We start from the raw sequence: 11799 nt of genomic DNA, 5'->3' as shown, positions 1-11799 counted from the left end.
TGTAGCGGCCCAGGGTTCGCAGGTTTGGATCCCGGGTGCACTCAAGCCGTGCTGTGGCAGTGTCCCATATAAAGTAGAGGAAGATGGGCACAGATGTTAGCCCAAGGCCAACCTTCTTCAGCAAAAAGAGGAGGATTGGCATCAGGTGTTAGCTCAGGGCTAATCTTCCTCACACACACACACAAAAAAACAGTAGCATAGAACATGTAAAAAAAAAAAAAACCAAACAGGAATCCTAAAATTAAAAACATACAATAACTGGGCCAGCCCCATGGCTTAGTGGTTAAGTGCGCGCACTCTGCTACTGGCGGCCCAGGTTCAGATCCCAGGCATGCACCGACACACCCCTCCTCCAGCCATGCTGAGGCCGCATCCCACGTACAGCAACTAGAAGGATGTGCAACTATGACATACAACTATCTACTGGGGCTTTGGGGGAAAAAAAGGAGGAGGACTGGCAATAGATATTAGCTCAGAGCCGGTCTTCCTCAGCAAAAAGAGGAGGATTAGCACAGATGTTAGCTCAGGGCTGATCTTCCTCACAAAAAAAAAAATACAATAACCGAAATTGAGAGTTCAATGGAGGTATTAACAAAAGAATAGACACAATATAAGAACAAATTAGAGGACTTCAAGTTGTGTCAGAGAAAGCTTATCAAGAATAAAGCCCAGAAAAAAATGAAGGAAAATACAGAAGAAGGAGAGAGATACAGAAGATGATAGAAAGTCTTAACATATATTAAAATAAAATGCCAGGAAAAGAAGAAAAAAAGAATTGGAGAAACAATGGCTGAAGATTTTCTAAAACTAGAGCTAGGCATCCATCCACACAGTCAAGAGGCCCAAGGAACTCAAGGTAGAAGAATAAGAAGGGGGGGGTAGGTAAGAAGAGGAAAAGAAAGAAATAAAGAGGGAAAGGAAGGATAGAGGGAGGAAGGGAGGGAGAGAAGAAAGGAGAGAAGAAGGGAAGAAATCTCTACCTAGACATGTCATGATGAAACTGCAGAAGAAAAGGGACAAAGAGAACATCTTAAAAATGCACTAGAAAAAGGAAATTAGGGGGAGTGACGTCAGCATCATGGCGGAGTGAGCTTTCCCGTGAATTCTTCCCCCACAAAATACAACAAAAGTAACAGCCACAGACCAACAACGGAATCCCAGACAGTCAAAAGCTGGAGCGGAGGGATCCACACTGCCGCACATCTGAGAGCGGAACGTGCTGGGCCCCCGGAGGAAGTGGGGAGAGGTAAGGAGAACTCCGCTCCCTCCCCATCAGATCAGCGATCCGGTCCGCGCGGCTCCCAGAGAGGGGGGAGGGGCGGCCCTCGGCGGGAAACTGTGGCTCTTCGGGCTCTCTCAGCCAGTGGGAAACTCCCGCACAGAGGGCTCAGAGGAGCCACAGGGCTACCATCAACATCTGAGCAACCCAGAGAGCGGATAAAGAGGGGCAAACGAGAAGCCTCCCACGTCAGGGACCCAGAGGGCAAAAGAGAGAGCTCCCCCCTCCCCGCAACCCGGAGTCTGCAGCTCGACCAGATCTAGCGGTCCGAGGCAGACCTGAATAAACTGGACTGGACCCGTGGATCCCAGTGGGGAAAAGAAACAAAACAAAACAAAACAAAACTGCGGATCGCAGCAGAAAAACTGGGGCAGAGCGCAGGGGGCTTAGACTACACAGCCCTTTACCACCACACAGTGGCGGCAGGTGGAAATTGCAACCAGAGACTTCCAGGATGAGGAAAATCAAAACCAACACAGGAACCACAATGCAAAAATATATGAAATCACCAGACCAGAAACAAAATGACAAGCACCCAGAAATCAACCCCGAAGACACAGAAATCCATAAACTAAATGACAGAGATTTCAAAATAGCTATCATAAAAACACTCAACGAAATACGAGACAACACAGACAAACAATTAAATGAGATTAGGAGTTTCTTCACAAAAGAGATTGAAATCATAAAGAAAAACCTATCAGGGCTGATGGAGATGAAGAACACAATGGAGGAGATAAAGGAGAATCTGGAATCTTTAAAGAACAGAGCTGACAATATGGAGGAAAGAATTAGTACTTTAGAGGATAGGAATACAGATATACTCCAGATGGAAGAAGAGAGAGAACTAAGACTAAAAAGAAATGAAGAAAGACTCCGAGAAATATCGGACTCTATTAGAAAATGTAACATAAGAATTATAGGTATTCCTGAGGGAAAGGAGAGGGAAAGAGGAACAGAGAGCCTATTCAAGGAAATAATAGCTGAAAATTTCCCAAATCTGGGGAAGGAGCAGGAAATACCAGTAAGCGAAGCCAACAGGACTCCTATATATATTAACAGACAAAGGCCTTCACCACGACACCTAGTGGTAAGGCTAGCCAGGGTCAACGACAAAGAAACAATATTAAGGGCAGCTAGACAAAAACAAAAAATAACGTACAAAGGAACTCCCATCAGGCTCTCAGCGGATTTCTCAACAGAAACTTTTCAGGCTAGAAGAGACTGGAATGATATATTCAAAATACTAAAAGACAAAAACTTTCAGCCAAGAATACTCTATCCAGCAAAAATATCCTTCAAATATGATGGAGAAATAGTAACTCTCCCAGATAAACAAAAGCTAAGGGAGTTCATGGCCACGAGACCGCCACTACAAGAAATACTCAAGAAGACCCTCAGGCCTGAAAACAAGAAGAGAAAGGGAACACAAAGCTTGGAGTAAGGAGAAAAGTAGGCAGACAAAATCAGAGAAATAGTAGATCTTTACCGGAATAGTTTAGCAACCACTTAAATACCAAACTCAAAGATCAAAGGAAGAAATTCACCAAAAATAAATTTAACCTCATCACTGTAAACACACAGCCACAACACAAGATAGAATAAGGTATAACAAGAGCAACTTAGAAGGGGAAGAGGAAAGTGACTGAATTGACTTAGTATAAGGAAATAGGAGGCTATCAGATAATGGACTATCTCATACAGAAGATTTTTCGCCCAAACCTCAAGGTAACCACTAAACAAATAATCAAATTAAAACCACATATGATAAACAAAGAGAAAACTAGAAGAATCATAAGACAGAACAACCAAACTGAATTGGCAGTCCAAAACAAATGGGACAAGAAACAAAGGAAATGCAAAAGAACCAGAAAATAAGTGACAAAACAGCAACATTCAACCCTCATATTTCAATAATTACCCTAAATGTAAATGGATTGAACTCTCCAATCAAAAGATACAGAGTGGCAGGATGGATTAAAAAGCAAGACCCAACAATATGCTGCCTTCAGGAAACACATCTTAGCACTAAAGACAAGCACAGGCTCAGAGTGAAAGGATGGAAGACAATACTCCAAGCTAATGGCAAACAAAAGAAAGCAGGTGTTGCCATACTCATATCAGACAAAGTAGACTTCAAGATAAAACAGGTTAAGAAAGACAAAGAAGGGAAATATATAATGATAAAAGGGACACTCCATCAAGAAGACATATCACTTATAAATATATATGCACCCAACATAGGAGCACCAATGTACATAAAACAACTATTAACAAACCTAAAAGGAGAAATCAACAACAACACAATAATAGTAGGGGATCTTAACACCCCACTTACAGCAATGGATAGATCATCCAGACAAAAAGTTAATAAAGAAATATTAGACTTAAATGAAAAACTGGACGAGATGGACCTAGTAGACATATACAGAGCACTCCACCCAAAAACAGCTGACTACACATTCTTCTCAAGCGCGCATGGAACATTCTCTAGGATAGACCATATGTTGGGAAACAAAGCAAGCCTCAATAAATTTAAGAAGATTGAAATCATAACAAGCATCTTTTCAGACCATAAGGCTATGAAACTGGAAATGAACCAGGAAAAAAAAACTGGGAAAGTGACAAAAATGTAGAGATTAAACAACATGCTACTGAACAACCAATGGATCATTGATGAAATTAAAGGAGAAATCAAAAACTATCTGGAAACAAACGAAAATGATAACATGCCATATCAAACCATATGGGACGCAGCAAAAGCAGTCCTGAGAGGGAAACTCATAGCGATACAAGCCCACCTTAACAAACAAGAAAAAGCCCTAATAGGCAACCTTAAATTACACCTAACAGAACTAGAAAAAGAAGAACAAACAAAGCCCAAAGCCAGCAGAAGGAGAGAAATAATAAAAATCAGAGCAGAAATAAATGATATTGAGACCAAAAAAACAGTAGAAAGGATTAATGAAACAAAGAGTTGGTTCCTCGAGAAGACAAACAAAATAGACAAACCCTTAGCCAGGCTAACTAAGAAAAAAAGAGAAAAGGCTCAAGTAAATAAAATTAGAAATGAAAGAGGAGAAATTACAACGGATACCATGGAAATACAGAGGATTATAAGAGAATACTATGAGAAATTATATGCCAACAAATTGGACAACCTAGAAGAAATGGATAAATTCTTAGACTTATACAACCTCCCAAAATTGAACCAAGAAGAAATGGAGAATCTGAATAGACCAATCACAAGTAAAGAGATTGAAATAGTAATCAAAAACCTCCCAAAAAATAAAAGTCCAGGACCAGATGGCTTCTCCAGTGAATTTTACCAAACATTCAAAGAAGATTTAATACCCATCCTCCTCAAACTATTCCAAAAAATAGAGGATGATGGAACACTTCCTGAATCATTCTATGAGGCCAACATCACCCTGATACCGAAACCAGACAAAGACAATACAAAGAAAGAAAATTACAGGCCAATATCGCTGATGAACATTGATGCAAAAATCCTCAACAAAATATTGGCAAACCGAATACAACAATATATTAAAAAGATCATACACCATGATCAAGTGGGATTTATACCAGAGACGCAGGGATGGTTCAACATCCGCAAATCAATCAACGTGATACATCACATCAACAAAACAAAGAATAAAAACCACATGATCATCTCAATAGACGCAGAGAAGGCATTTGACAAGATACAACATCCATTTATGATAAAAACTCTCAATAAAATGGGAATAGAAGGAAAGTACCTCAACATAATAAAGGCCATATATGACAAACCCACAGCTAACATCATACTCAACGGGGAAAGACTGAAAGCCATTCCTCTGAGAACAGGAACGAGGCAGGGCTGCCCACTCTCACCACTGCTGTTCAACATAGTACTGGAGGTTTTGGCCAGAGCAATTAGGCAAGAAAAAGGAATAAAAGGAATCCAAATAGGTAACGAAGAAGTGAAACTCTCACTATTTGCAGATGACATGATTGTATATATAGAAAACCCTAAAGAATCTGTTGGAAAACTGTTAGAAACAATCAACAACTACAGCAAAGTTGCAGGGTACAAAATCAATCCACAAAAATCAGTTGAATTTCTATATGCTAATAATGAACTAACAGAAAGAGAGCTCAAAAAGGTAATACCATTTACAATTGCATCAAAAAGAATAAAATACCTAGGAATAAATCTTACCAAGGAGGTGAAGGACCTATACAATGAGAACTACAAGACATTATTGAGGGAAATCTACGATGACATAAAGAAATGGAAAGATATCCCATGCACGTGGATTGGAAGAATAAACATAGTTAAAATGTCTATATTACCTAAAGCAATCTACAGATTCAATGCAATCCCAATCAGAATCCCAATGACATTCTTCACAGAAATAGAAAAAAGAATACTAAAATTTATATGGGGCAACAAAAGACCCCGAATAGCTAAAGAAATCCTAAAGAAAAAGAACAAAGCAGGAGGCATCACAATTCCTGACTTCAAAACATACTACAAAGCAATAGTAATCAAAACAGCATGGTACTGGTACAAAAACAGACACACAGATCAATGGAACAGAATTGAAAGCCCAGAAATAAAACCACACATATACGGACAGCTAATTTTCGACAAAGGTGCTAAGGACATGCAATGGAGAAAGGAAAGTCTCTTCAATAAATGGTGTTGGGAAAACTGGACAGCCACATGCAAAAGAATGAAAGTGGACCATGTGCTATCGCCATTCACAAAAATCAACTCAAAATGGATCAAAGACCTGAAGGTGAGACCTGAAACTATAAAACTCATAGAAGAAAATATAGGCAACACACTATTTGACATTGGGTTTAAAGGAATCTTTTCGGATGACATGCCTACCCAGACTAGGGAAACTAAAGAAAAAATAAACAAGTGGGACTTTATCAGATTAAAGAGCTTTTATAAGACAAATGAAATCAGAATCAAGATGAACAAACAACCAACCAGCTGGGAGAGAATATTTGCAAAACATACATCTGACAAGGGGTTGATCTCCATAATATATAAAGAACTCACACAATTGAACAACAAAAAAACAAACAACCCGATCAAAGAATGGGCAGAGGAAATGAACAGACACTTCTCCAAGGAAGATATACAGATGGCCAATAGGCACATGAAAAGATGCTCAACATCACTAATCATCAGGGAAATGCAAATCAAAACAACACTAAGATACCACCTCACGCCCGTTAGAATGGCTATAATCACCAAGACAAAAAACAACAAATGTTGGAGAGGATGTGGAGAAACAGGAACCCTCATACACAGCTGGTGGGAATGCAAATTGGTGCAGCCTCTATGGAAAACGGTATGGAGATTCCTCAAAGAATTAAAAATAGAGATGCCCTATGATCCAGCCATCCCACTACTGGGAATCTATCCAACGCACCTGAAATCAACAATCCAAAGAGGCTTATGCACTCCTATGTTCATTGCAGCATTATTCACCATAGCCAAGAAGTGGAAGCAACCTAAGTGTCCCTCGACTGACGATTGGATTAAGAAAATGTGGTATATATATATACAATGGAATACTACTCAGCCATAAAAAAAGACAAAATCGTCCCATTTGCAACAACATGGATGGGCCTGGAGCGTATTATGTTAAGTGAAATAAGCCAGAAAGAGAAAGACAAACACTGTATGATCTCACTCATATGTGGAATATAAACCAACACATGGACAGAGAAAACTGGACTGTGGTTACCCGGGAAGTGGGGGTGGGGGGTGGGCACAAGGGGTGAAGGGAGTCATATATGGGGTGATGGACAAACAAAAATGTACAACCCAAAATTTCACAATGTTAGAAACCATTAAAATATCAATAAAAATCAAAAAAAAAAAGAAAAAGGGAAATTACCTTCAAAGGAGCAAAATTTAGTTGAATTGTTATTAATTCTTAATAACAATTATAACAGCCTGAAGATGTTGAATGATAATTTCATTGACCTGAATGAAAATCACTACCAACATAGAATTCTATACCCAGCAAACATTATCTTCAAGCATAAATGTGAAATAAAAACATTTTCAGGCAAACATTTAAAAACATGCCACCAGAAGACTGATATAAATAAAAATATAAAGATTGTTATTCATAAAGAAGGAAAATGATTCTAGGTATGAGGTTTGAGATACAGGAATGAGTGAAGCGAAATAAAAAATGGTAAATATAGAGATAAATCTACATGGACATTGACTGTAGAATTAAAATACATGACAACAATAGCTTATAAATCAAGAAGAGTAGCAATGGAGCTAAAATGTTCTAAAGTTCTTACATTCTCCAGGAGGACAGCAAAAGCATCAGTTAACATTAGATTTGATAGTCATTGCTGCATGTTGCAATTTCTAGAGTGACCACTAAAAGAATAGTAAAAAAGCGTATGACTCCCAAAATAACAAAAAGGGAAAATAACGATTAAAAAATAATCAATCTAAAAGAAGACAAAGAAGTAGGCAGAGGGACGGGGGGTGGGAGGAACATAAAACATGTTAGGGAAAATGGAAACTACCTAGTAAAATGATAGATTTAAAAGCATATATATGAGGAATTGCCATAAATATAAATGCATTAAATTTGCAACCTAAAAAATGGTTTGTCAGATTGAACTCTTTAAAAATTTAACTATATGCTGTTTACAGGAAGCACATCTAAAACATAAGAATCAAGAAAGTCAAAAATAAACGAGAGAAAAAAATATCTTACAACACTAACCTTAAGAAGGTTGGTGTATCTATTTTAATATCAGGAGAAAAACTAAACCCAAAGGCATTAATAAAGTTCAAGAAAGTGATGTCAAAATGATAAAAAATTTAATTTGCCAAGTACAAATAACAACTCTAGCCTTGTATGTACCTAGCACGTGGCTTCAATATACAGACATCTCTTCCTACATGAAGTTTCAATATCCAAATATTTACCAAAGCATCCTACAAAATTCTTATCCAAAATTTCTATTCCAGAGGAGAAAACAACTTGCTAGAATCTGCATATATGTCATAGCAAAAACTCTCCAAGCTGCTCATAAGTCCAGGTGAAATGTATCATACTAACTTCCCAATCCTTTCCCCAAATGCATAGACCTTTATAGGCTCTTGCTTTCTTCTGCCAGATACCTTGAGCCCAATCAACCCAGGGTTAATTTAGATGGGTTTTTTTCCTTACATTACAGTATTTTCATTGCAATAAAGAAGGATAACATAATTCCTGTTGTGCAATATTTGCATATAAATGTACCCACTAATAAGTGTAATATGTACAGTCATGCATCGCTTAATGACAGGGATACAATCTGATAAATGCATTGTTAGGCAATTTTGTCATTGTGTGAACATCATAGCATTACCAAACCAGGCCCATTTTACCTGCCACACAGTATGCCTATCACCAAGAAGATGAGTTTTGTAGCAGAGAAAGGGTTTATTTTGCAAGGTAGCCAAGCGAGAAGATGGGAGAACAATTCACAAATCTGCCTCCCAGAAAACAGGGATTAGAGATAAAGGGCCAAGGTGGTCTGAAATGTGGAGATAAATGATTGGAGGTAAGGAAAAGTGAGGTAATTGACGCTCTGCAAGCATAGTCAAGTTTCACGTCACTTCATAGGACACACATTCACAAGATGGTAACATTAGCATGATCTGAGAGTGTAGTTTTTGGCCCCCCAATGTCAGAGGTCACCTACATTTGTGCAGGCCCTGTTGATGGGTCAGTGATCTCAACCAGCCTGAGCTGGACAACCAGCCTGAGCTGAAAAGGGGTCAACTCTCAGTGCCTGAAAAACAACTTAAGTACAAGTTGCAATGTTGACCCAAACATCAGAGATATTACCAAAAGGAACCTAATGGGAGTCTGATAATATATTTCTTATCTACATAACTTTTAAGAATAGTCATTAATGGCTATCTGGCCACCAGCTTCAACAGAGTGTACTTACACAAACCTAGATGGTATAGCCACTACACATTTAGTCTATACAGTACTATCTATGGGACCTCCGTCGTATATGTGGTTTGTCATTGACCAAAACAGCATTCTGTGCTGCACAACTGTGTTAAATAATTAGGCAATTTGTTTTAAAATTTGCTATATAATGCAGAAATCTGTTGTGGATTGTGATATAGTGATTTATAATAAGAAATATGTATTAAGATATTTATTTGATCTTTGTTCTTCATTTCTGACTCACAGCTCCCAAAACCCTTGTAATTTTCTAAGTGATTAGAGCAATAGCAATCTTTTGTTATATTATTTAATTTTTGTCCTTGGTTCCTGAAATAGCTTTAGAGCAATAAAAGCAAAATGGGTGTCTTTTGTTATTCATAAAAAACCCCTTTCAACCACACCTGAGTTTATGTTAATGAGATGATTTTTGAAAAGCCCTTAGATAACCTAAGGATAGAGGCTAGGACCAGCCATGTGACTAGAAAGTTGAAACTTTCAGCCCCACCTCCCCAACCTTCAGGGAGGGGAGAGGAGCTGGAGGTTGAATTAATAACCAATGGCCAATGATTTAATCAATCATGCCTACATAATGAAGCCTCCATAAAAACCCAAAAGGATGGGGTTCAGAGAGCTCCTGCGTTGGTGAACAATGTGCCAGGAGGGTGATGCTCCCAAACTTCATGGGAACAGAAGCTCCTGTGCTCAGGACCCTTCTAGACCTTGCCCTATGTATTGCTTCATCTGGCTGTTCAGTCATCTCCTTTAATATCCTTTATAATAAACCAGTAATCTAGTAAGTAAACTGTTTTCCTGAGTTGTGTGAGCTGCTCTAGCAAGTTAATCAAACCAACAAATTAAAAATTAATATGAAATAGATGGTTTTCTAGAAAATAAAATTTAGTGAAATTGACTAAGAAGAGTTAGAAACCCTAAGCCTCAAAATCATAAAAAAGGAAACCCAATCATCCAAAAAAAGAGACAAATGTGGTGAAAGAAATAGTCTTACATAGGCAGCAAGTACAGAGAACTTTACAAGTAAATTTAACCAACTTCTAAGAGACATGTACCTACATGCTATGGTCTGAATGTTTGTGTCCCCCTCAAATTCATATGTTGAAATCCTAATGCCCAAAGATGATGGTATTAGGACGTGGGGTTTTTGGGAGGTGCTTAAGTCATAAGGGTGGAGCCCTCATGAAGCTCCAGAGAGACCCCTAGAATCTCCTTCCACCATGTGAGGACATGTCAAGAAAGTCCTGGCTATGAACTAGGAAGAGGGCCCTCACCAAAACGTAATCATGGTGGTGCCTTGATTTGGACTTCCCAGCCTCCAGAACTGTGAGAAATCAATTTCTGTTGTTTATAAGTTACCCAGTCTGTGGTATTTTGTTATAGCAGTTCAGAAAGACTAAGACACTACATTACAGGTAAATTTAACCAAACTGTTCAGAAAATAGAAAAAGAAGAAAAGCATTCTACAAAGTCAACACAAACTGATTCTAGACTAGAAGAGCACCAAAAAGAAAAGTGTGAGTCATCTCACATACGGATAGAGAGGCTTAGATCAAATCTTACAATGTATTTCCAGAATGCCACATCCCAACTGTGCCAGATCTAGTCAATCAGTACTCAGCATCCATTCCCACATCCTTCATTGTGCCTACCAGTGCTTCACAAGATGGAAAGTTATGAACTACATTTTCCAGACTCCCTTCCAACTACTTTCTTGATGCAAATTTGTAACAATACTGTGAGACTTGGAAATGAAAATGAAGCAGGAGTTAGTTTCCTGATTTATGTTTCTGTTGATAATCAAGGTCATAAATTTTGAATTTCCAGATGCAACTGTTATGGCTAGACCATATTCCAGTGTCTAGCCACCAGCCTCTTGTGAGTGGAGAGACAATTGTGACATGGAGGCAACAGCTTCCGGATGCTGGAATCACTACAACTGCAGTATGATCTTGAACCTGAAAGTGTTAGTCAAGAATCCCCAATTCTCATTAATCTAGTCTCCCATTAATTATCTTTCATATTTGGTCTTTGGATGCACAAAAACATTGTAATCCTAATTTGAGTTCACAATACACTATCTTATTGACATTCTTGCTTTATTTTGTTGTGTTTGATGTTTATTATATGAACACCACTGCCCAATACAAAAACTAGAACTTTATCTATCACATGCCTATGTGCTTCTCCCAGTCCCACTCCTGCCTACCATCCAAATGTAACATTATATTGGGCTTTGTGTTTATCAAATCCTTGATTTGTTTTACCATAATATGTGCCTAAATAATATAAGCATAGTATGCAGAAGGTGTCCTAGGTTAAAGTTATCCCCACAGACCAACTGCTCATTTTAATACTCACATTTCATAGTTCTTAGATCTCTGTTAATACAGCATCTGTTGAATAATGTTTATATAGGAAAAATGTAGATTTATGTACTTTCCAATGTGGTTGTACCAATATAAACTCAAATGAGCAATGTATAAGAGATCCCATTTATCTGCATCTCCTCAA

The sequence above is a fragment of the Diceros bicornis genome, chromosome 17 (genome assembly GCF_020826845.1).
Source record: "Diceros bicornis minor isolate mBicDic1 chromosome 17, mDicBic1.mat.cur, whole genome shotgun sequence".
Taxonomy (NCBI): domain Eukaryota; kingdom Metazoa; phylum Chordata; class Mammalia; order Perissodactyla; family Rhinocerotidae; genus Diceros; species Diceros bicornis.
This window is presented reverse-complemented; position numbering follows the sequence as displayed.